A 27,434-nucleotide genomic window follows, 5' to 3' on the forward strand; every position below is an offset into this window, starting at 1 on the left:
ACTTTACCATTAAGTTTTATACATCACCAAAAGTGAATTACAATTACCCATGATGTCCCTGTGTAACCATCCTTTAGTATTCTTATTTTAACATTGTATGTGTATATTATTATACTCCTACTTTATATTGTACTAGCTGTACTACCCGGCTTCGCCCGGGTTAATAACTGTTGTTAACAAAATAGAATGTATTACCAACAATTTTATCTGCACACAATATCTGCTGCCCGGAATAGTAACTGTCTCTGTTTCTCTCCCATTCTCTATCTGTCTCCCCCTCTGTAGATATATCTCTCTGTCTCTCCCTCTATCTCTTTGTCTGTCTGTCTCTTTACCCTGTCTGTCTCTGACTGTCTCTGTCTCTTTCTGTCTGTCTCAATCTCTTTCCCTGTCTGTCTATCTCTTTCCCTGTCTGTCTATCTATCTCTGTCACTTTCCCTGTCTGTCTCTTTCCCTCTCTTTCCCTCTGTCTCTTTCCCTGTGTCTGTCTCTTTGTCTGTCTCTTTACCTGTCTGTCTTTCTCTTACCCTGTCTGTCTCTTTCCCTCTATTTCCCTGTCTGTCTGTTTCCCTGTGTATGTCTCTGTCTCTTTGTCTGTGTCTGTCTCTTAACCTGTCTCTCTCTTTCCCTCTCTTCCCCTGTCAGTCTGTCTCTTTGTCTGTGTCTGTCTCTTTGTGTCTGTCTCTTACCCTGTCTATGTCTGTTTCTTACCCTGTATGTGTCTGCCTCTTTCCCTGTCTGTGTCTGTCTCTTTCCCTGGCTGCATTGTGACACGCCAGCATTCCATATAAGGGCGTGGCTGCGCATTCTTCTGAAGGTCTGGCTGCACTGTGGCTCCCAGCTCCATTTGGTTTAATGGAGGCAGGTTTTTTGGTGAATAACTGTAAAGCGCGGGGTTAAAATTTCTCCTCAAAACATAGCCTATGACGCTCTCGGGGTCTAGATGTGTGAGTGTGCAATATTTTGTGGCTGTAGCTGTGACGGTGCAGATGCCAATCCCGGACATACACACATACACATACTACCCGGCTTCGCCCGGGTTAATAACCGCTGTTAACAAAATAGAATGTATTAACAAAAATGTATTCTGCACACAAAAACCACAAAACAAATAGATAAAAATGTAATTATTAAATTGTTGCCTATATTAACCAATCAGAGCTCAGATTAATTAACTGTAGCAAAATAGAAGCTAAGCTGTAATTGGTTGCTATTGGCAGCCTGATAAATCTCCAGGCAACAGAAAGCCCTCCCCCTGACAGTATATATTAGCTCACACATACACAAAATGGACAGGTCATGTGACTGACAGCTGCCGTATTTCCTATGTGGTACATTTGTTGTTCTTGTAGTTTGGCTGCTTATTAATCAGATTTTTATTTTTGAAGGATAATACCAGACTTGTGTGTGTTTTAGGGCGATTATGTGGTGAGGTTGGTGTATGTGTGGTGAAATGTGTGCTGAGGGTGGTATATGTGCTCAAGTACGTGGTAGTGTGTGGCGCATTTTGTGTGTGTGTTCATATCCCCGAGTGTGGTGAGTATCCCATGTCGGGGCCCCACCTTTGCAACTGTACGGTATATACTCTTTGGCGCCATCGCTCTAATTCATTAAGTGCCCCTTGTTCACATCTGGCAGCTGTCAATTTGCCCCCAACACTTTTCGTTTCACTTTTTCCCCATTATGTAGATAGGGGCAAAATTGATTGGTAAATTGGAACGCGTGGGATTAAAATTTCGCCTCACAACATAGCACCCGGCGCTGCCCGGGATAGTAACTGTCTCCCTGTTTCTCTACCATTCTCTGTCTGTCTCCCCCTCTGTATATCTCTCTCTGTCTCTCTCTATCTCTTTGTCTGTCTGTCTCTTTCCCTGTCTGTCTCTTTCCCTGTCCATCTCTTTCTCCATCGGTTTCAATCTCTTTCTCCGTCTGTCTCAATCACTTTCCCTGTCTGTCACTTTCCCTGTCTGTTACTTTCCCTGTCTGTCACTTTCCCTCTCTTTCCCTGTCAGTCTGTCTCTTTGTCTTTGTCTGTCTCTTTGTGTCTGTCTCTTACCCTGTCTATGTCTGTTTCTTACTCTGTCTGTGTCTGCCTCTTTCCCTGTCTGTGTCTGTCTCTTTCCCTGGCTGCATTGTGACACGCCAACATTCCATATAAGGGCGTGGCTGCACATTCTTCTGAAGTTCTGGCTGCACTGTGGCTCCCAGCTCCATTCGCTTTAATGGAGGCAGGTTTTTTGGTGAATAACTGTAAAGCGCGGGGTTAAAATATCCCCTCGAAACATAGCCTATAACGCTCTCGGGGTCCATACGCGTGAGTGTGCAAAATTTTGTGGCTGTAGCTGCGACGGTGCGGATGCCAATCCCGGACATACACACACACACACACATACACACACATACACACACACACACACATTCAGCTTTATATATTAGATTATATTAGATAGCACCATATGTCAGCATTATATAGCATTATATTATGTACCTTTACCTTATCATTTTGACCCTTGACCTTATGATGTTGGCGTGTGATCTTTTCCCGTTGTACTGCTAACATGCATGTCTGGCCTGAGGATGACATCTGTCCAATGTTGAAAAGTGCAGCCCTTTTAATACATTTTTTATAAAGATATATCTTGCCTGTCTGTCACACTCAGCAGTGCTTATATCACTTCCTTTTTTAGTTTAATATTTATACTATTTATTAGCTATTAAAGGGGTTGTCTGGTCTAAAATGACAAGTCTGCAGTTTCTCTATATGACTGCAGACATACACTGTGTGCAGAATTATTAGGCAAATGAGTATATTGATCACATGATAATTTTTATACATGTTGTATAGGCTTGAGAGCCAACTACCAATTAAGTGAATCAGGTGATGTGCATCTCTGTAATGAGGAGGGGTGTGGTGTAATGACATCAACACCCTATATAAGGTGTGCTTAATTATTAGGCAATTTCCTTTCCTTTGGCAAAATGGGTCAGAAGAGAGATTTGACGGGCTCTGAAAAGTCCAAAATTGTGAGATGTCTTGCAGAGGAATGCAGCAGTCTTGAAATTGCCAAACTTTTGAAGCTTTTCAAAGATTTTATGGACTGATGAAATGAGAGTGACTCTTGATGGGCCAGATGGATTGGCCAAAGGCTGGATCAGTAAAGGGCAGAGAGCTCCACTCCGACTCAGACGCCAGCAAGGTGGAGGTGGGGTACTATTATGGGCTGGTATCATCAAAGATGAACTTGTGGGACCTTTTCGGGTTGAGGATGGAGTGAAGCTCAACTCCAAGACCTAATGCCAGTTTCTGGAAGGCAACTTCTTCAAGCATTGGTACAGGAAGAAATCGGTATCGTTCAAGAAAAACATTATTTTCATGCAGGACAATGCTCCATCACATGCATCCAACTATTCCACAGCGTGGCTGGCCAGTAAAGGTCTAAAAGATTAAAAAATAATGACATGGCCCCCTTGTTCACCTGATCTGAACCCCATAGAGAACCTGTGGTCCCTCATAAAATGTGAGATCTACAGGGAGGGAAAACAGTACACCTCTCGGAACAGTGTCTGGAGGCTGTGGTGGCTGCTGCATGCAATATTGATCATAAACAGATCAAGCAACTGACAGAATCATGCATGTCAGAAATGTTTATTTCTAAATTTTGTGCAGTTATATTGGTTTACCTGGTGAAAATAAACAAGTGAGATGGGAATATATTTGGTTTTTATTAAGTTGCCTAATAATTCTGCACAGTAATAGTTACCTGCACAAACAGATATCCTCCTAAGGCTGTTTTCACACCTCCGGTTTCTGCAATGCGGCACACTCCGGCACTTTGCAGGAAAATCGCAACCGTTTTTTTTTGCTGCCGGTTGCGTTTTTTCTGCATAGACTTTAATTAGTGCCACATTGTGCCACAAGGCCTTGCGTTCCATCCGGTTTTTGCCGCATGCGGCAGATTTAGCCGATGCGGCGGCCGGATGGAACGTTGCCTAGCACGTTTTTTCGTGCGGCAAAAGAAAACGCATTGCGCCGCATTCGGCCAATGCGGCGCATTTTTCAATGCATGCCTATGGCGGCCGGATGCGGCGCGATGCGGCAAAAACCGAATCCGGCCGCCGCATGCGGTTTTTGCCACTGCGCTTGCTCAGTAGCATGCCGCAAGCGGCAAAAACCGGACGGGCCGCAAAGTAAAAACTTATGCAAAGGATGCGGTGTGTTCACCGCATCCGTTGCATAGCTTGCACAGCCGGATTGAGCCGCAGAGCTCAAGCCGGATGTGTGAAAGCAGCCTAAGATAGCCAAATCTAAAAAAAAAACAGTCCAACTTCCAAAAATATTAAGCTTTGATATTTATGAGTATTTTGGGTTGATTGAGAACATAGTTGTTGATCAATAAAAAAAATTCTCTAAAATACAACTTGCCTAATAATTCTGCACAGAGTGTATGAATCCTACAGCGCACACACATGCTTTTGAGCCACAAACAGCCGTCAGTCACGTGACCACAATTTGGCGATATGCATGTTCCCGGCCAGAAACCGAATAGTGGGTGCAGCCTTGCTCAATACATGAATATGGAATGGGAACGTCCAAAAAGCAGGCACGGCTGTCCAGTGGACGCGACCTTGCTCAATACAAGTGCATAAAGTGGGCGCATCCAACTAGTAGGCATGGCAGTCCAGTGGGTGTGGCCTTGCTCAATACAAGTGTATAGAGTGGGCGTGTCCAATGAGTAGGTGTGGTCATCCAGTGGGTGTGGCCTTGCTCAAATCACATATATGGAATGTAATAGGTGTGGCAGTTCAGTGGGCACGGCCTTGCTCAATACAAGTGTATGCAATGGACACATCCAACTAGTAGGTGTGGTCGTCCAATGGAAAGGCCTTGCTTAATACACATATATGCAATGGGCACGTCCGACTAGTAGACGTGGCCATTCAGTGTGTGCGGCCTTGCTAAATACACGTATATGGAGTGGGTGCGTCCGACTAGTAGGCGTGGCTGTCCAGTGGGCATGGCCTCACTCAATACAAGTGTATGGAATGGACGAATATGCCTAGTAGGCATGGCCATCTACTGGGTGTCGCCTTACTCAATACAAATGTATGGAATGGTTGCAATCGCCTAGGCCGTCTACTGGATGCGGCATTGCTCATTACACTTGTATTGAGCAAGGCTGCGCCAGGAACACGCATAGCGCATAAATTGTAGTAATGTGACCGTCGTTTCCAGCTCAGACACCGGCAAATCCTCAGAGCGCACAATGTGTAGATGTCAGGATTCATAAGTCTACAGTCACATAGAGTGATATAGACTGACTGCAGACTTGTCATTTTAGACCAGACATCCCCTTTAAGGTCACAATCCTAACACACACGGATATATAATAAGCAATATATATGTCTTGCGAGTCAAATAGGTCAATAAAGAATCTGAGAATATCTTTATACATCTTATTTTTATTCTTGTCCAAATAGCCAAAATTCCAAGTGACTGTCAACATTGTTTTATGTTTATAGCATATTCCCCATCTATATTTACGCAATATTTATTCATAATACTTTCTTCCATGATGGTCTGTGGAAGTTTTCTATCTGTATTATTTATTATTGATAATTTTGATGTGGATCTATATGTGCCAGCAACTATTTCTAAATTCATGTTAAATGTGAGCTCTGTATGATGGAGCTTACCAGTGCACTGTAATCCACTAACATTGAATTCTATCTCTGTAGTGACGCTGATTTTTCACATATTTCTAGCAATTGTAACTATATTTACTCCACAAGCATTTTCCATTTTGTAAAAAAATCCACAAGAAAACTTCAGCACATTTATGGAATATGACTTTGTACTCCAGCTGCTATAAAATGAATGAGGCTCCTGCTGCTGACGTTGAATACGCGTTGCTGCATGCAGGAGCCGCACCTCGGAAAGCTGTTATAGTCAGGTATGGCGTCCCGCTGTCATTCCCAATTTATATAAGCGGACACATGCCAGATACATTATGAAGTTAAGCAGTCTTTTTTTTCCCTAACATTTTTTTTTTTCCCTAATGAAGAAACGTTGGATCCTATCTTCATCCATTTTTGGTTCGTGTGTCCCATTTTTTCCATCAGCATAGCATCAGTTTTTCTTGTATCAATACCAAATTGTGTCGCCAAAAGGAGATGCACATGATAGGGGAAATACTCTCCGATAAATAGAGCCAGGCTACTATGTCAAAGCAAAACCGAAAACAATGTAGCCAATAGACAATACACTAGTAAAATATATTATTTTATTAAAGATCATATTAAAGGGAACCTGTCACCTGAATTTTCGCTATGAAACTAAAAGAATCCCCTTCTGCAGCTCCTGGGCTGCATTCTAGAAAAGTTCATCTTGCTACTGACCCCTCTTTCAAACCTAAATAAACACTTTATAAAATCTTACCTTTTGCTATGGTAATGAGCTTTGCTGGCCACGGGGGTAAGCTGTATTTCTTCCGTTATTCCCCCTCCTGCCGCTGTTCTCCGTCCCCCTGTGTTGATTTACATAGATGAGGCCGCCGCCCTCATGTTACGCAGTTCTCCTGAAGTCTCGCGCATGCCCAGTGGCACTATTGCGGGACTGAGCACTGTTCAAATCGCATGCGCCGGTGATGTAATTGCGATGGCGCGAGATTATGGGCGGCGCTGTGAATGTCATCACCTGCGTCATCCAAGTACCCGCCCATAATCTCCTGCCCGTGGTACTAGGTAACGTGGATGATATGGCCAGCGATAGCGCATAACGGTGGAGGCAGAGGGAAAATTGCGGTCACGAGATTATGGGAGGGTACTTGGATGACATTCACGGCGCCGCCCATAATCTCGCGCCTGCGCAATTACATCACCGACGCTCGTGATTTGAACAGCGCTTAGTCCCATGATAGTGCCACTGGGCATGCGCGAGACTTCAGAAGCACTGCGTAACATGAGGGCGGCGGCCTCATCGATGTAAACCAACACAGGGGGACGGCAAACAGCAGCAGGAGGGGGAATAACGGAAGAAATACAGCCCGCCCCCGTGGCCAGCAAAGCTCATTACCATACCAAAAGGTAAGATTTCATAAAGTGTTTATTTAGGTCTGAAAGGGGGTCCAGTAGCAAGAGGAACCTTTCTAGAATGCAGCCCAGGAGCTGCAGAAGGGGATTCTTTTAGTTTCATAGCGAAAATTCAGGTGACAGGTTCCCTTAAGGTTATGTGCGCACTTTGCGTTGAGGTAGTTGCAGTTGTAAATGTATCCTCTGGCAGAAATTGTCTGTCAAATTTGGTTTTGACCACAAAAACGCTAAAAATACGCTTAAGTTTTTACCGCGTTTTTACCACGATTTACATGCTTTTTCATTGCTTAAAGTCATATGCGTTTTGAATACAAATACACTGCTAAATAAAGTTTAAACATTCAAACAATATGGAAAAAAAAAGGAAAAAAATTATTACAAATATCATGGTTAAATCATATACAAAATAGCTAATTTTATTAAAATGATATCTGTGTTCTAATATTTATGTATAAAATAACGTTAATTTATTAATTTTCATTAATTTAATTGTCGGACTATGTGTGTGTGTGTAAAGGGACATATCATGCCCTTAATATAATGTCAAAAACGCATGCAATTAAATTGTCAAAAACGCATGTTTTCTGCATCAAAAAAGCTTCTAAAACGCTAGGATTTTGATTTAGGATGCGTTTTGAAGCTTCTCGGTGACTCTAATGTTAGCAAAACGCTGCCAAAATGGCAAAATCAATTGACATGCTGCTTCTTTCAACGCAGAGATTTTGCCAAATTTTCTGCATCTAAAACGTTGCGTTTTTAACTGCATTGTGCGCACAAGAAAGCCCTATTTCCAGCGGCGGACTGGAGTACCTGGGGCCCACCAGGAAAAATCAATCTTGGGGCCCACCAGCACCATACAGTTACCGTACTGTATATAGGAATAACGTACGTCTATAAAGTCTTTCAAAATAAATCAACTTTATTAACCAATAAATCACCAATAAAATAAGTCAAAACAAGGAGTAGAACAATTGGAGTAAAAGTATAATAGAAACACAGGCACCACGTCTGTATTTATCACTCACTCCTGGTTTTGGCTACAAATACCGAGGTAAAAACTCGCCAAATATGCAGCACATGAACGTGGCCAAAGAAGCAGTAAATGAACCAAGCCTAGTACACAGATTTGGCACCAAAACCAAGCTTAGGCTATATTCATACTCAGCGTGTTCTTTTTCTCTGCAGCCAAAACCTGCTTTCTTGGCAGTAAAAATTTCCATTTTACAGTATTTTCATGGCATTTTTTGGGTGTGGATTACGTGTGTGCTTTTTCTACAGTACATGTGTGATAAAGGTAGTTTTATTCACCAAAACACTTCAAAAACACTGTGGGCAAAAAGCTATTGCAGTTTCTTTTTACTTTTTTTGTTGCTTTCTATGAGTGCAAAAATGCTGTATGAAGTGATGTGCTACAGATTTTTAAAAAAATGCCGTAATTCACAAATTCAGTGAGGAAATAAAAAAATAACCAAACATGTGCATGAGATTTCTGAAATCTCATAGCTTTTGCTTGTACTGTTAAAAGCATCATGGAATTTGTATTAAAAAAACACTGCAAAAAATGCTGCATGTGAACAAAGCCTTAGGCGGGCTTTGCACGTTGCGACATCGCAAGCCGATGCTGCGATGTCGCACGCGATAGTCCCCGCCCCCGTCGCAGGTACGATGCAGGTACGATATCGTGTGATAGCTGGCGTAGCGAAAATTATCGCTTCGCCAGCTTCACATGCACTCACCTGCCCTGCGACCGTCGCTCTGGCCGGCGACCCGCCTCCTTCCTAAGGGGGCGGGTCATGCGGCATCATCGTGACGTCACACGGCAGGCGCCCAATAGTGGCGGAGGGGCGGAGATGAGCAGGATGTAAACATCCCGCCCACCTCCTTCCTTTCGTAGAGCCGCCGGCGGCAGGTAAGGTGAACTTCCTCGCTCCTGCGGCGTAACACACAGCGATGTGTGCTGCCGCAGGAACGAGGAACAGCATCGTACCATCGCTACAGCAAAATTATGGAAAAGTCGGAGCTTGCAACGATGATACGATAACGACGCTTTTGCGCTCGTTTATCGTATCATCTAGGATTTACACACTACGACATTGCAAGTGACGCCGGATATGCGTCACTTTCGATTTGACCCCACCGACATCGCACCTGCGATGTCGTAGTGTGCAAAGCCGCCCTTAGGCTAAGTTCACATTTCCGCTATTTTCCCAATGTCACAATCCGTCTCTTGACGGCTTGTGACGTTGGGAAGGTTAATTGTGTACAAACACATGTAGCGTTGAACGGGTACCGTTTTTTTCATTTTTTTCTGAAAGGTTTATTTTAACCTTTTAGGAAGAGGGGAGAGAGAGAAAGAGAGACAGAAACAGAGAGAGAGAGAGAGGTAGAGACAGAGAGAGAGACACGGTGCGTTGCTTGTGACGCACCGAAAAATGTTGCATGCAGCGTTCCTCCCCACCGGCGGTCAGTCGATCTGCCGCGCAGCGGATACAGCGCAAGGCCATCCGTCACAATTCGCCGCTCATACAAGTCTATGGGAAGCAACGGAAGCCGCCAAAGCATTTTTGGCGGTTCCAGTTGTTTCTCAAAGCGGCGGATTGTGATGCCCGGGAAATAGCGGAAATGTGAACTTACCTTTAGGGTATGTGTACATAACATCTTTTTCAGGTGGATTCTGCCTGGAATCCAACTGAAAATGAGCAGTTAAAGAAGTTAGAAGTGATACACTCAATTTTTGCTGAAGCTACTCTCCATTAGGACAGAGTCACACTTGCGTATGACTCGCCCAAGTGCAGGGAGAAAATCTGGCATTGCACTCGGCCCCATGTAAGACAATGCTGCAGCTCTGACCTGTGAGTTTTCCCTCAGCCCGAAACTGACTGAGGAAAAAATGGCAGCATGCTGCAATTGTCTGCGAGAGCCGTGTCCCTCACACCCATACAAGCGGAAAAACATCGGACTGCACTCGGATGTTATCCAAGTACAGTGCAATATATGCACAGGCAGACAATAGAGGAGATGAGGAGCTTAACCCCTCACTGTCCTCCGCAGCGCCCAACCTCTCCTCCACAGCTGTGACCCGATCTCAGGAACAGATCACAGTCACATGACACTCGGCTTACACTCGCAGCAGATCCTGAGCCGAGGGTCATTAGCAGATCGTATCAAATGCTCTTGCATCACATGCCATACGCAAGTGTGACTCTGCCCTTATAAGAGTAAAATGAGTAAAGATGCTGGCGGATCCCGAGCAGAAAACGATGGCAAAGCCACCAGTGAGGACAATGCAGGAAAAAGACCTGGTGTAAAGGTCGTCACGCAAGTGCTACACAGTTACTGGACCTCAGAATATCTTTCTGTTTTTTTATTTTTTCAAACATACTCACGCAACCATGTCACCAAAGTATACAAACTCGGCACCAATGGAAACAGGTCATAGTATAGGATATACCAGTGTGACGACCTGATAGTCCAGGGGCGTCACATTGGCAACACAAGTTATTTAACAGAAACATTGTTTCTCAACATAATATCGATGTGACCAGTAATGAGAAGGGGTGAACAACCTATTTAAGTGCTTTGGGAGCTATAAAGCACTTACCAAGCCGCTGCCTAACTGGCTAGTTTTCTGCCCAGACACTGTTTCCTCTGGTTGATTGGCAGCTAATTGGCTAGTATACAAAACTAGTGAGCTGTCAGCCAGGCAGAGGACGGTGGGAGGATCATAGAGCCAGGGAGGCGGAGGCTTGGAAAGTGCTTTGACGCTCTCAGAGCACATAAGTCTCATTTCCATTTGCAATAAAACAGTGATTTTTTTCCAATCAGGAATCAACAGACTGCATAAATAAAGGTGTGGAATGGATGACATAATCTTTCAGAGAACAACATGACCATATACACAGTTTAGGGGAGGTGGATCAGATTCCCTATAAAGCCACAGTTTTATGCGTTCACTATGTAGTCATCTTTCTAATATTTTTAAATGACAGATCTATGCAGTATTATAATGGTAGAAGAAGGGAATGTATTAGTGAATAACCAGGTAGATTTCACTTTAGGCACATAAGATAACTCCTCCAGGAAAAGTAGAAATTTGTCTGGCAGCCTGACATAACTATAGGAGGTGCAGACCATGCCCTGACCATAAAGGCCCCGTCACACTAAGCAACATCGCTGCTAACGAACAACTTTTGTGACGTTGCTAGCGATGTTGCTGTGTGTGACATCCAGCAACAACCTGGCCCCTGCTGTGAGGTCGTTGGTTGTTGCTGAATGTCCTGGGCCATTTTTTAGTTGTTGCTGTCCCGCTGTGAAGCACAGATCGCTGTGTGTGACAGCGAGAGAGCAACTGTCGCGGGCGGGGAGGAGGGTGTCAGCACACCGCGCTCACCCCTTCTGCTCGGGTCCGGCAGTTGCTCCTGGTGGCTCGAGCTGCGGGCCGGATCCCGGGGTGTCTCGAGCGGCACTCCTCGCCCGTGAGTGAAAGGGGGGTTGTTTGTTGGGGTTATAGTTCGTGACGCCACCCACGGTTGTGGTGATTGCACCACCGCGGCTCGGTGTGGGGGTCCCGGGGATGGTGATGGGAGCAGCCAGGTGTTGTGTTGCCCCTCCGTGGGTAGGGGTTGGTGATCCCGGGGCCCGGTGGAGAGATGTAAAGTGTAGGGCCTGGAGGGCGCAGGGACGCGGGGGCAGCGCTGTGCCTTGCGGCACTATGGTACTCACTCAGCCTGACACGGACACAGTTTGTACGGTAAACCAACGGCTGGTAGGACGGTCCCACAGACGGCTGCACCTGCACTCCCGGTAGGTGACGGTGACGTCTCTCTTCCTTGCACCTGTTTGACTGATGGTAGCGGTGGATTCCCTCCGGTTACCCGCTCCCCGACTGCAATCTGGGCCGGAGGAGCTCTACACTTTGCCCGCAGGCGCTGGCCCTGGGGAAACTGGTGCCTTGGCGGTGGCGGTGTCTCCCCGTTAATGGTCGGGCTGTTGCCGTCAATCGGGACTTTGTTGTTGGGGGATCTGCGTCCCCGTCACTGACGGATTCGGCAAATTGGGCGACTCCTAGCCTTGCCGGGGTCCGAGAGGCCCCTGCCCTGGTGCTGACTGTCCTTCGGAACACTGCTCCAGACCACCGGGCACACAGCCAACGGGGTCCTTCCAGGAACTTCCGAACTGTCCCACTCCGGACAGTCACCGCCGTCGCTGACCTTGCTGTTCTAGCCCTCCACACAGCTGGGCTCTCAGGCTTTGCACTCTTTCTGCGCTGTCACCACTTCTTGCTTTCCTCCTTTTTCTCCTTTTCTTTCTTTCACTTCTTGTTTACTCTAGCCCTCAGCTAGACTGCACTCTTGCCCTACCCGGGCTTAACTGCTCTTCACTCAAGCTCCTCCTGAGCTAAACTGCCTGGTTTACTTCCTGCCTCCAGAGTTGTGAGCTCCTTGGTGGGCGGAGCCAACCGCCTGGCCCACCCCCTGGTGTGCATCACAGACTCTTGGAGGGAGGCAACAAGGATTTCTGGTTAGCAGATGTGCCTACCTGGAGTGTGGGGTGTAGTGGTGTTGTTATCTGTGTCCCCTGGCTTGCCCAGGGCGACACACAACAACTAAATGTGCAGGCAGCAGGAGCCGGCTTCTGCGGAGGCTGGTAACCAATGTAAACATCGGGTAACCAACCCTGTCCTTGGTTACCCGATATTTACCTTTGTTACCAGCCTCCGCCCCTCTCACTGTCAGTGCCGGCTCCTGCTCTGTGCACATGTAGCTGCAGGACACATCGGGTTAATTAACCCGATGTGTGCTGTAGCTAGGAGAGCAAGGAGCCAGCGCTAACCATTGTGCGCTGCTCCCTGCTCTGTGCACATTTAGCTGCAGCACACATCGGGTAATTAACCCGATGTGTGCTGTAACTAGGAGAGCAGGGAGCCAGCCCTCAGTGTGCGCTGCTCCCTATTCTCTGCACGTGTAGCTGCGTGCGCTGGTAACCAAGGTAAATATCAGGTTGGTTACCCGATATTTACCTTAGTTACCAAGCGCAGCATCTTCCACGCGGCGCTGGGGGCTGGTCACTGGTTGCTGGTGAGCTCACCAGCAACTCGTGTAGTCACGCTCCAGCGATCCCTGCCAGGTCAGGTTGCTGGTGGGATCGCTGGAGCGTCGCAGTGTGACATCTCACCAGCAACCTCCTAGCAACTTACCAGCGATCCCTATCGTTGTTGGGATCGCAGGTAAGTTGCTTAGTGTGACTGGACCTTAAGCAATAAATGAAGGGATTTTTGCAATTTCACTATTTAAAGTATATTTTTCACCTTTTTTATGTCCTACCATCCCCTAATAAATTTATAGTATTGCATGAATTATCCTATAATGAAGGTTTTTAATATTACATGTCTCCAGTACTTATGTGGCTAATTACTCTAATGACCGGAAAGAAACAAATGGCAGTTGCGGCTTTGATATTAGTATATAGTGTAGTCCAAAGAAGGAAGAGGGCGGCACTCACCAACGTCCAGTGAACAACTTTTATTAGCAGAGGTGCATTAAAAGCAGCAGAGGTAGAGCTCTCATAACCCCCTCACAGACGACGACCGTTTCGCGTATGGATACGCTTCGACGGGTCCATGTAGACAGGTGAAGACCGTCACCTTATGAGGGGGTGTGCTGGGTCTACATCACTGTCGGATTAAAAACACCTATCTACATGGACTTGACGAAGCGTATCCATACGCGAAACGGCCGTTGTCCGTGAGGGGCCCATGCTGAGAGCTCTACCTCTGCCACTTTTAATGCACCTCTGCTAATAAAAGTTGTTCACTGGACGTTGGTGAGTGCCGCCCTCTTCCTTCTTTCGACTACACTATTGAATTATAACTGGCCAGGACGAGCAGCCCAAAACCAGTACTGTGGTGGATCCTTGTCCTCTTTTCCAGCAGCGAGGATGGGACTGCATATATGAGTGAGGTGGTGCGGCAGTTTTCTTCTGTTTTTTTATATAAGTATTCTGTACTATCCCCTGGTATTTTGTAGACTGTACATCAAAAAGCACGTTCCTGAAAAAATAGGACGAGCAGCCACAGCCCGATGTTTCAGCTGCTGTGTACAAAATGGTCTTATCAGACCGCACTTACCAAAGTCAGCTAGTTTGAGCTCCCCTAGGTAGCTGATGAGAAGATTCTGCGGCTTTAGGTCCCGATGTAGGATGTGCTGATGATGGATATAGGCCAGACCTCGAAGAAACTGGAACATGAAGAGCTACATGAGGAGATAACAAGTTTCAGATCAAAAAGAGATTCTCTTCACCGTGTACAGGATGACTTTTCCTATAGTGCTGTTTAGAATCAATATCACATAAGATGGAAGAACCAGCTCTTAATTTACTGTATAGATCTATTCCATGATCAGTGGACAGGGGTGGGATTCAAATTTTTAACAGGTTCTTGGTAAACCCCGCCCATTTGAAAACCACACCCATTCTGTAACCACACCCATTCTCTTAGCCACACCCATTTTCACGCAATTTCCTCAACCAAAAAATACAAGTAATTTAAAGTAAAATTTCCTTCCCCTCCTATACCTTCCTCTCCTGTCCAGCATCAGTTGTTCCCATCACTGTCAGTCATATTGTATTAAATGATTTTTCTACAGTTTTTAAAAATTACTAAAGGAGCCCTGCTAAAATTGGAATGGACGACCTTCCCCATACAGATCTCATCCCATTATGGCCTCTTTCCCCTGCAGATCCCATCCCATTATGGCCTCTTTTCCCCTGCAGATCTCATTCCATTATGGCCTCTTTCCCCTGCAGATCCCATCCCATTATGGCCTCCTTTCCCCTGCAGATCTCATCCCATTATGGCCTCTTTCCCCTGCAGATCCCATCCCATTATGGCCTCTTTTCCCCTGCAGATCTCATCCCATTATGGCCTCTTTCCCCTGCAGATCCCATCCCATTATGGCCTCTTTCCCCAGCAGATCCCATCCCATTATGGCCTCTTTTCCCCTGCAGATCTCATCCCATTATGCCCTCTTTCCCTTGCAGATCCCATCCCATTATGGCCTCTTTCCCTTGCAGATCCCATCCCATTATGGCCTCTTTCCCCAGCAGATCCCATCCCATTATGGCCTCTTTCCCCTGCAGATCACATCCCATGTGCTCCTTTTCCCATATAGCGCCCATCTTATGTGGCCGCTCTCCCCATATCGCTGCCATCTTAATGCGGCTCCTCTCCCCATATAGCCACATATAGCTGCCATCTTATGTGGCCCCTCTCTCCATATAGCCACATATAGCTGCCATCTTAATGTGGCCCCTCTCCCCATATAGCCACATATGGCTCCCATCTTATGTGGCCTCTCCCCATATAGCGACATATAGCTGCCATCTTAATGTTGTCCCTCTCCCCATATAGCCACATATAGCTCCCATCTTATGTTGCCTCTCCCCATAAAGCCACATAAAGCTGCCATCTTAATGTGGCCCCTCTCCCTGCATCTTCGGCTCACTGAGCGCTTACCTGCTCCAAGCACTGGTGGCCTCTTCTCTGTCTTCCGTCCTACTCCGCGGCTCTCTGCACACTAAGGGTATGTGCGCACTAGGTGTTTTTTTCACACTGCGTTTTTTGTGCGTTTTTGACCGCAAAAAACGCACAAAAATGCACCCGCCGTAAAAACACGATGCGTTTTTACCGTGTTTTTGGCTGCGTTTTTGCTCACTGCTTTTTTATGCATTTTTTATCAGTGAACAATGCCATTAAAGATTGTTGAAAAAAAAGGTCTGATGTAATTTCCTTCTTCAATATGTTCTTCATTCTCCACTAGTGTATGCAGGAGAGCAGACAGCAGCTGCAGAACCACAAGGCTCAGCATGCTCCATCCAGGACTGTATGCAGGAGTTTTTTGCCCTCCAAAAAATGACGTGGGCTTCGCCATATTTTTGTATGCTAGCCAGGTACAGCAGGCAGCTATGGGCTGCCCCCAACCCCCAGCTGCCTATTTGTACCCAGCTGGGAACCAAAAATATAGAGAAGCCCTTTTTTTTATTTCATTTCATGAATTTCATTAAATAATTAAAAAAAAAATGACGTGGGCTTCGCCCAATTTTTGAGTCCAGCCAGGTACAACTAGGCAGCTGGGGATTGGAATCCGCAGTGCAGGGTGCCCAAGCTTTCTGGGCACCCCCTCTGCGAATTGCAGTCCGCAGCTACCCCAGAAAATGGCGCTTTCATAGAAGCGCCATCTTCTGGCGCTGTATCCAACTCTTCCAGCTGACCTGATGTCAGGTGGCACGCTGGGTAATAATGGGGTTAGGGCTAGCTGTATATTATTAACTGGCCCTAAGCCCGAAATTCATGATGTCACGCCAATATTAGACATGGCCACCATGAATTTCTAGTAAAGATAAAAAAAAACACAACACAGAAAAATATTTTTATTAGAAATAAAACACAACACAATTAGTGACTCCATCTTTATTGAAATAAAGAACCCCCCTCCGCAGTAATCCTGGGTCAAGGGTCCCGCGCTGTCCAATCCGGATCCAATATCATCTGATCGGTTTGCTGGAAGGCAAAGAGATCAGATGATGTGTCAGGATCAAGGATGTGAATTCCATGACACAGCAGCTGATTGTATAAAAGATGTTTATACAATCAGCTGATGCATCAGTGCAAAAAAATACACACTTCAGTGCAGACTCCTGTCAGACCGATCGCTGCAGGACCCGGCGGTAATCAGCTGATGAAGTCTCCTGACAGCATCAGCTGATAGTTTAGCCGGCCGGGTAGTAAAAAGCCGGCGTCACCGCTGTCACTGTCACTGTCAGCTGATTCCGTCAGGTGACCGCATCAGGTGATCAGCGCCAGGTCCTGCAGCTATCGGAGGTGTCCCGGCCGTCTGCACACACCTGGAGCAGGGGTGGCGGTACCGGGAGAGGAGCTGGGAGCGGACATGGCACCGGGAGGCTGCAGACAGGTGAGTATGACATTTTTTTCTCTACTGTTCACTTTTGACTTTGCAGCTGCTTCCATCTCCTGCCCGTACATGGCACCGCACGGGAGCGGACATGGCGCCGGACGGGAGATGGAAGCGGCGGTGCTGGTACCGGGAGGATTCACACTTCTGTGTTTACCAAGAGAAGGAATCCTCTTCCTGAACATGTCCCTGTAGTACCCACCCCTTGCGTTTAGAGTCGCGTTTTTAGTCATAGAAACGCAGCTATATTTGCAATTTGCGTTTTTCATTGCGTTTTTGAACATCTCATTGAACTCAATGGGTGGAAAACGCAGTGAAAAACGCAGAAATAATTGACATGCTGCATTTTTGTGGTCACCACAAACACGCAGCTACAAAAAAGCGCTGTGTGCGGACAGCACTTCTGAAAACCCATAGACATTGCTGGGGAAGCAATGTCACATAGTTTTCTGCAAAAAACGTGGAAAAAACGCAGCAAAAAATGTCTAGTGCGCACAGGGCCTGACGCTGACAGATGTCAGGAGGAGGAGCTACCTCCCCACACTGCCGTGACCTCGGCAGCGTCCACTGAACCCGGAAGTGCGGCGCATACGGAGGTACAGGGATTCAGTTGTGTCAGTGTCTTAAAGAGACACTAACACAAATGAATACAGGGAACCGGATTGCTGGAGCTGTTTCTTGCCGGTTCTGGGAACCGGCTGCTATTTTAACAACCGGTTCTCCAGAACCGGACAGAACTGGCTGAATCCCACCCCTGACTGTGTAGACATTTCAATGGAATAAGAGTTAATGTTATTGATCTGATTGCCCACAGTCTCCACATGCCCAACCGCCCCTCCCCCACCCCGGGCCCCTGCTTGCCCCCCTGGGCCCCCGTACACCCCCACTGGGCCCCAGCAACCCCCTCCCCGGAGCCCCTGCTCGCTCCCCAGGCCCCCCGCCCCCACCCCGGGGCCGCCGCCTTCTATACTCACATGCTGCTGCTCCTGCAGCCTGGCCTGGGGCGACGCCGGGTCCGTCCTCCGGAGCGCGATGCTGCCAGCACCTGCACAGGAAGGAAACAGTGATCACTCTGAGACTGTCTCCTCCTGCAGTGTCGCTGGCTGCACAGATGAGTCAGAGCCGCGCGGCACTGACAGTGACAGCAGGCAGAGCAGGGAGATCGCTCTCCGTGCTTGCCGCTGCAGAGGGAATGGGATTGTCACTAACCATATCGGCAATGTGCCAATATGATTAGTGAAATTACCGGCCCGGGGGGCCCTCTCACACATATCCTTAAGGACCCAGGGCGGGTTGGGGGGCGTGGCCTAGGGGGCGTGGCCATCAATAGCAGGGGCCCACCGGTTGTTCTCCCGACCTCCTGGTGGGCCAGTCCGCCCCTGCCTATTTCCCATAGACTTTGCTTGTAAATCAAAACGCATGCATTTTTGCATTAAAACGCTGCAGTTGAAAACGCTGCGGAGACGCATGAAAAAACGCAACGTGCGCACACAGCCTTCAAAGCAATAAAAATTAAGGGACAGTAATGAATAAAGTGCCAAAGCACAACAAGACTCAGCAAGTGGATTGCAAACATATAGAAAAAGGTTTATGTATAAATATAGATATGTATCACATCCCAATTATCTCTTCCCAAGAATGGGTATAACAATAAAGTTCAATGGATGTGATATACAAAAATTGTATCACAAAGTTAGTTGAATCCTCACTTACATAGTAAAAGCCATAAGGCTTTAAATAACTGTTTGCATATAACTAGAAAGCACAATCACAGGCAAAACAAGGGGAAAATACCACAACAGATCCCATCATAGGGGTAATTACCTGTCGCCATTGAACCACTGCTGAGCCACACCAACACGTGTTTAGGCTGTAGCCTTCGTCAGGGTGGTGTGGTAGCAAGTAGGAGGATGGGGAGGGTATTTATAGTGATATAGACCAATAAGCCTACATCTAGGATTGATTATATAGCGCACACACCAGGAAAGATAAGCGGCCAGCTGATATCCCAGATCGCGTCATCCAGGGGGCGGGGCCCGTGACGCGAGCGGCCGAAAAACATATGGAATATGATATCGGCCGGTCACGTGACCGGGCCCGAACCCGAACCCGGAAGTAGACAGCGAGCCGCAATATCAGATTGCCACATCCGCCCCTGTGTGCACACATCCCAGAGCATATATTTATAAAATACAAAGGTAACCCACATATGGGGGAATGAATAATTAAAAGTTACTAGAAAACGTCATAAAGGGGCGAAAGCGTCCAAGAAACCACATGGGGATCACATGGTCATGGACGGTCACATGACCGAGCCCGAACCCGGAGTCTGCTGAGTCTTGTGGGCACGTTATTCATTACTGTCCCTTGCTTTTTATTGCTTTTAATATGATCTTTAATAAAATAATATATTTTACTAGTGTATTGTCTATTGGCTACATTTTTTTCGGTTTTAGTTTTTCTTGTATGCAAAATTTAAAAAAAATCCAAGTGTCTCCTAACCTGAAAGTTATCTGTTAGTTTTTCTCCACTGGAACGCATTGGTTTCATCAATTCAGATCAAAACTGGACATCTACATATTTTTTTTTGTTTTATTTTTGCTGACAATTTGAATTTACAAAAAGACATGCGAACATGCCCAAAGATGATAATCTGTGAAAAACATTGACGGAACACCTATGACAAAAAAGGAAGTCTGAATGAGCCCACACTGTTGCCTGAAGTGTAAAGGGGTCTTAACACAACGTCAACAGATGTCAGATATATAGATATGAGATAGATCAATGATAGATAAATCAATAAATCCCCAAAAAATGGAAGCAGCACTCCAGTGCAAACAAATACCGGACTTTTGTTAGCTCACGTGGCAACGTTTCGGTGTTATTGAAGTCAAGTATATATTTGCAGAATATCGCTGGAGTGTTGCATATTTTGTTTTTGCACTTAAATCCTTATCTCTTTGATGCACTAATCTAAGTTATTTTCTATTATACTTGTATTAAAAAGTCCCCATCATCCCCCAACTATACTATGTAACAGCTATTCTAATTGTTTCCCTATTTCCTGTCTGATGATGATTTGTTTGAGAATAGCAGTGCACAAAGTGTCATCAGGTGGCAGATTCTGTGGCAATGACAGCAGCCCCTGAAATTAAAGGCTGCTTTACACGGTACGACCGATTGTGCAATTTCACAATCGATCGTGCCCGCCCCCGTCCGTATTGCGTCACGGGCAAATCGCTGCCCTTGGCGCACAAAGTCGGTAACCCCCCCGTCACACGTACTTACCTCCCGTCCGACCTCGCTGTCGGTGGCGAACGTCCACTTCCTGGAGTGGGAGGGACGTTCGGCGTCACAGCGACATCACACGGCCGCCGGCCAATAGAAGCGGAGGGGCGGAGATGAGCGGGACGTAAACATCCCGCCCACCTCCTTCCTTCCACATAGCCGGCGAGAGCCGCGGGTCGCAGATAAGCGATGTTCATCGTTCCCGTGGTGTCACATGGAGCGGCGTGTGCTACCCCGGGAACAATGAACAATTAAATTAAACAATATTATGAAACCTAACGAGCAGTACACGACTCACGATTTGTGAGCGATACTGCGTCGCTAGGAGGTGTCACACAGGCTGGCATCGCAAGAGATGCCGGATGTGCGTCACAAAAAACGTGACCCCGACGATCTATCGCACGATAGATTGTCTGGTGTAAAGCAGCCTTAAGCATCATCAGTGACACTCTCCAGGGGCAGATCTATCCCTCTGCGTCCCTCCCTGCTATGTCTCAGCTGTCTCTGCTCTGTGCACTGGGTGATCTGTAAAATGCCTTAAAACATTCTCTCATTATTCTGGCATTTCGCAAATATACATAATTGTGGTTCCTAATTGACCTAAAATGGGAAAGGTTTATTCTGATTTCATGTCAGATAGTGAGGAAAAACCTGCAGATGTGTCTTTTTAGATAGTGTATGTAAACTTCTGCTTTTAACTATACCTAAGGGTGCCTTCACATGTCAACAACTTTTCTCGGACACAAAAAAAACCCAGACTGAATGTCATCAGAGTTGGTCATCAGAGTTTGGTCAATGTCAGTTTTTACCATCAGATCTTGGTCAGAGGTTCTTAAGTTTTTCTCTGTTGAAAAAAAAAATGATGGAGGTTTCGCTCACTTCTCCTATCAAACAGTCTGTAAAAATCAGACAGTACATGGTAACATTCGAGTGTGGTCCTATTTATTCAAGGATCCATAGACTTGTATTAGCCAGTTTTAGCCAATACGTGGATGAAAATCAGACATCTCCATTCTCTTGTGCAGACCACAAAAATAGGATAGATTAATTATCATTCATATGAAAGGAATCCATGAATAACAATGATAGCACTCGTACGAGAAAATGGCGTCTGAATCAGTCTTTTGGCTAAGTTTCCACCAAATACTTAGTGAGTTTTTGATGCTTGCAGCCTTTCTGCACTAATTTGCTAAATTAATTAGTTTACTTATGTTTCTTTTTGTTTTTTTTTTTACAGCTACACAGTTTTGGAATGTCAAGTTTGAAATAAAACTGCCTTATTTTGAAAACTTATGTTACTTCACATTAATAGGGAAATATATAGTGTGCGAATTTAAAGGGAACCTGTCAGTAGATTTGGGGCCTATAAGCTGCGGCCACCACCACAGGCTGCTGTGTAGAACGTAAAAATCACTTTATAATACTCACCTAAACGGTTGCTGCGGTGGAGTTGGGTCAGATGGGTGTCTTCGTTCTCTGGTGCCACGCCTGCTCTTTCGTCCATATGTGTCGTCCTTCTGAAGCTGGGGTGAATGTTGCGTCCTACATCATTGACATTTGCCGGCATTAAGGTCCTGTGCGGGACCAGCGAGTGTGTATGACGTAGGACGCGTCATGCACACAGGCTTCAGGAGGAGGACAAAGATGGCCGAAAGAGGAGGCGCTAGTGTGGCGCCCTGGCCTAGCCAGGTCGTCACAGATAACACGCAAACACCCCCCCATTAGACAGGGACACCAGCCAAACACAAAACCCTTGTTGCCTCCCTCCAGTGTCTGATGTCCACACCAGGTGGGGCGGAGCCAAGCGGTTGGTCCCACCCACCGAGGAGTTCACAGGCCTGGAGGCGGGAAAAGTGACAGTTTAGTCCAGGAGGTGGAAGTGAGAGGAGTAAACACTTGGGTGTCTGGGTTTGTGGCCCAGGCACTGACAGCAAGGTTGGCAGACGGTGGTGGAGTGGTGAAGCAACGCGGAACCGTAGGACCAGGGTCGGGCGCTGGCCCGCCGGTACCGACCGGGGAGCGAAGTGAAGCCAGCACACACAGGCAGGGCCATCGGACCCCGATCAGGCTTGGAGCCGCCGACAATAGTCAAATCCGAATGTGACCGGAACCCCAGGGGTTTCCTAACAGCCAAAGACCCGATAGAAGGCAACCGCCCACACCGTGAGGGTATACAGCTACCGCCTAAGGCTAGAGACCCAAGGGCCAGCACCTGCGGGCAAACGGGCTCCTCCGGTACCCATACACCGGGGAACGGACTACCGTTGGGAATCCATCGTAGTCAAACAAGTACACTAAGGTGCAGGGAAAGACAGCCGCCATCACCTGTCCGGGGAGAGACACTGCAGCCGGCTGCGGGACCCGTCCATCCAGCCGTTTGGTTTACCGAGGACTTTGTGCATCTCTTACTGAGTGAGTACACCACCATCCGGCACCGCGCCGCGCTGTCCCTGCAACCCTGCACCTCATCAACCCTGCCTCCCCGTCACATCACCGGGCCCCGGGACCACCGACCCCTACCCACGGAGGGGGAAAACAACATCCCAGCTGCTCCCTACCATCGCTCCCGGGATCCCCGTCACCAGCAGCGGTGGTGCCCATCTTCACCACGACCCGTGGGTGGCGTCACGGACTAAATCCCCCAAACCAACCACCCCTTTCACTCACGGGCGAGGAGCGCCGCTCGAGTCCCCGGATCCGGCCCACCGCTCGAGCCACCGAGCAGCCGCAGCAGCGCCGGACCCGAGCGTTAGCGAGAGCGCAGCAGCAGCGGCGTCCTCCCCACCCGCGACAACTTGGCACCGTGAACAGGATTGAACCCCTCTACTTACCAGTAGAAGTGCGCCTTGTGATCTCCGCCAGCGGTGTCCGGCCGAAAATTTTGAAGCGCCGCCATCTTGGCGCGAAAATCACCCGCTCGAGCGTCTTCTCCGAGCAGGGAAGCCGCAAAAGCGAGGCCCCGCCCCCAACAAGCGGAAGTGCTGAAGAGAACCAAGGGGGGACGGAAAAAAGATGTCTGCACCCGACGGAGCTGTTGGAGGAGTGGCGGTTGCAGCTCCCGCCGCACCCGTAGTTGGAATCGGGATAGCCCCTGCTCTGGTCGCAGGAGCGGGGGGGTGCCACGGGCCCAGCGGTCGCCCAGGTGATGCCGTTCTCCCTGCCCTATGTGCCCGGTGCTACCTGGCTACCGCAGCACGATGGGAAGCCTGATGCTCTGCAGGTGTTCCGAAAAAAGATTAGCCCGGTCCTCGATTTATATCCCTTGGCTGATAGACAACGGGCAGCGGTAGTGCTAGGGCAGCTAACCGGCACGGCTGAGCAGGAGGCGGAGACTTGGACCGATGCGGACCGGGCCTCGGTGACTACCATTTTCGAAAAACTACAAATCGCTTTTGAGACCCGCACTGAAGCGGAGCTGAGGATGCAGTTTTATCAGTGCCGACAACAGCCTGCGGACAATGTAAGAGACTATGCCCTTCGCCTGCAAACGGCCCTTCGTACGCTGAAGCGGGTGGACACTATCAATGATGTGTACAGTAATAAGATGCTAGTAGAGCAATTCCTGCAGGGGCTGGGGTCCGTGGAAGACCGCAAGCAGCTGCGGCTGTGGGCCTTGGACCACCCCAATCTGGACTTTGCAGTACTGAAAGAGCGGGCCATCAAGGCCCTGCAGGCCCCAGCGCCAGACGCTCCTGAGGCGGCCCCGTGGCCGGCTGAGACCGCTCATATCACGGTGGCGCCTCCAACCCCGGCTCTACCGGCCCCTTGCAGCACCCATCGGGATGATGGAGGAACTAGCAGCCCAGGTCCGCCGCATGGATGGAGACCTAGCCAAGATCCTCGCCGCACTCCAGCTTCCGACGAGAGTCAAGCTCCCAGGAGGAATCCAGCTCGCCGACAGCCCGGAGGACGTCCCCTGGATTCAGCGGAGAAGGACCAATGACTCACGGTATGGGCCTCCTATCTGTTACAGGTGCAGCAAGCCTGGCCACTACTCTAGGCGGTGCCCGTTAAACGAGCAACCCCTGGGGCCAAGGGCCAATCCTCAGGAGTAGACACCAACAGCCCCCCTGATTGGCGAGCTCGCCCCATCATCCCCCTGGCAGTGGACGGCGTCCCGCTCATGGCCCTCTTGGACACAGGATCACAGGTAACCACTATAACATATACACTGTACCAGCAGTATTGGGGCACTGACGAACTTGCCCCCTCTGATGATAGCCTGACCCTGATCGCAGCCAATGGACTCCCGCTAACCCAGGTGGGCTACAAGCAAGTGACCCTGACTGTGGGATGTGCGGAGTTAAAGAATCAAGGGATGATTGTGGTAATGAATGAACCCAGTGATCACACCCCGAAAGCAATCTTGGGGACCAACGTGATGGAGCATGGTATGAGTGAGGTGCTGAATCTGTTGCAGCAGTTGCCACCACAGCAGGAGGAGGACGGCAGAGGGCTGTGCAGCGTGAGATCCGGGCCCTTCTGTATCGGCAGCAAGTGAGCTCGACTGGCGGAGAGATTGGTGGAGTGAGGGTGATGGATGTGGCCCCCTTCATAGTACCACCCCGAAGTGAAATGATGATCTGGTGCAGGGCAGCAGTAGGCCCCCAGGGGCGCGACTACCCGGCGATGGTGGAACCCACACCTTCTGAACACTGGCCCACGGTGATGGCGGCCAGAGGGGTGTTTGACGTTAAAAAGAGGAGAGTGCCTGTAAGGCCCGTTTCACACATCAGTGAAAAACACAGACGTTTTTCACTGGCGTGTAAAACACGCACATGTCCCTGCGTGTGCCGAAAATCACGGCACACGTGGGTTGTCTAAGTGCAATCCGGGCTCCGTTCTCCGTGGCCCGTGATTGCACTTAGAGATTCACTCACCTGCGCCCGCTCCCGCTGTCCATGGTGCTGATCGCTCCCGCGACGCAGCATCCGGCCGGCGCTGACCCACACAGCAGCTGCTTCCGGGTCGGCTGTGTCGCGCATAATGAATATGCGCGACAGTAATCAGCCGGCACAGAAGGAGCAGGGAGAACGGGCTGCAGAGGACATCGCTGGACGCTGGGTGAGTTAAAATGTTTTTTATTTTAAAAGCACGTTTTTTTCTGGCACGTGTTTCACGGACCACACCACTGCGTGGTCCGTGGGACATCAGTGATGCCAGAAAAAAATGGACATGTCTCCGTGCGGCAATCACGCACACGCGGGTACACCGCACGGAGACACGTGCAGTGACAAATCACTGACGTGTGAGCAGACCCATTCATTATAATGGGTCTGCGTATGTCAGTGATTCTGGGACGTTTAAAAAAAAGCACAAACGTCCCAGAATCACTGACGTGTGAAAGGGGCCTAAGAGTGCTGAATTGTGGAGAGGAGGAAGTCAGGCTCCCCCGTTATGCTACCCTCGCCAAGTTGCTCACCTTAGACCCTCACACCATTCACGAAGCTGTCCCTCCTACCTTGGCATCCCCTGCCAGTAACCATACACCCTCTGCACAGTTAGAGGGGTGGTGCCAGGAACTACACGTAGGTACTGAAACCACACCCACGCATCACAAAGAGGGGGTATACCGGGTAGTGCAAGAGTATGAGCAGGTTTTCAGCAAGCACCCATTAGATTTCGGGAGGATTAAGGGGATCTAACACCATATCCCTACAGGCCTACACCCACCCATCAAAGAGAGGTATAGGCCCATTCCGCCAGCACACTATCAATGCGCTAAAGACATGTTAAGGAACATGAAGGAGGTGGGGGTCATTCGGGATAGTTGTAGTCCCTGGGCAGCCCCACTGGTGCTGGTAAAGAAGAAGGACGGCACCATGAGAATGTGTGTGGATTACCGGAAGATCAACCAGATCACGCATAAAGATGCCTATCCTCTCCCCCGTATCGAAGAGTTGCTAGCTGCACTGAGAACTGCTAACTTCTTCTCTACCCTCGACCTCACTAGCAGGTACTGGCAGGTGGTGGTCGCGCCAGAGGACCGTGAGAAGACAGCATTCGCCACTCCCATGGGACTCTGTGAGTTTAACAGCATGCCGTTCGGGCTGTGCAATGCCCCTGGAACCTTCCAACAGCTAATGGAGTGCTGCTTGGGACATCTCAACTTCGAAACGGTTCTACTGTACCTGGACGATGTGATCGTGTACTCCCAGACGTACGAGGCCCATCTGGAACATCTGGCTGAAGTGTTCGCGTCCCTAGCCAAATATGGGATGAAATTGAAGCCCTCTAAGTGCCACCTACTGAAACCCAGGGTGCAGTACCTCGGACACGTGGTGGGCGCGGAAGGAGTCGCCCCAGATCCCAAGAAGATCACTGCCATTCAGGACTGGCCGATACCGACCACGGTGAGAGAGGTGAGACAGTTCCTGGGCCTGGTGGGCTACTATCGTCGCTTCATTAAAGGGTATACGAAGATGGTCGCCCCCATGCAAGACCTCCTCGTGGGACAGACCAAGGATGGCAGGCCCGCTGGAACCCCGTTGGCATGGAAAGTGAAGCACGAAGAGTCCTTCCGCCAGCTGAAGACGGCCTTGACAGGGGAAGAAATCTTGGCGTATCCCGACTATAATCTCCCATTCATCCTCTACACCGATGCCAGTAATGTAGGCTTGGGAGCCGTCTTGTCCCAGGTCCAGAACGGAAGGGAAAAAGTGATTGCCTACGCCAGCAGAAAACTCCGGCCTACGGAAAGGAACCCTGAAAATTACAGCTCCTTCAAGCTTGAGTTCCTAGCACTGGTGTGGGCCATTACTGAGCGAATCCGCCATTACCTCGCAGCAGCTAAGTTCACCGCCTATACGGACAATAATCCACTAACCCATCTGGACACGGCCAAGCTGGGCGCGTTAGAGCAGCGGTGGGTGGCCAGGCTGTCTAATTATGACTTCACGATCAAGTACCGAGCCGGCCGCAAGAACACCAACGCAGACGCGCTATCCCGGATGCCCCACCTATCGGATGAGGGGCCGGAAGGCGATGATCTCGAAGAAATCGAGCTGCCTGCATTTCACCGGCCACCAGTCAAGCAGTTGCATGTCAAGCAGCAGCAGGCAAACCTGGACCCGCTGCCCAGTCAGGGAT

This window comes from Anomaloglossus baeobatrachus, chromosome 10 (assembly GCF_048569485.1).
Source record: "Anomaloglossus baeobatrachus isolate aAnoBae1 chromosome 10, aAnoBae1.hap1, whole genome shotgun sequence".
Lineage (NCBI taxonomy): Eukaryota > Metazoa > Chordata > Amphibia > Anura > Aromobatidae > Anomaloglossus > Anomaloglossus baeobatrachus.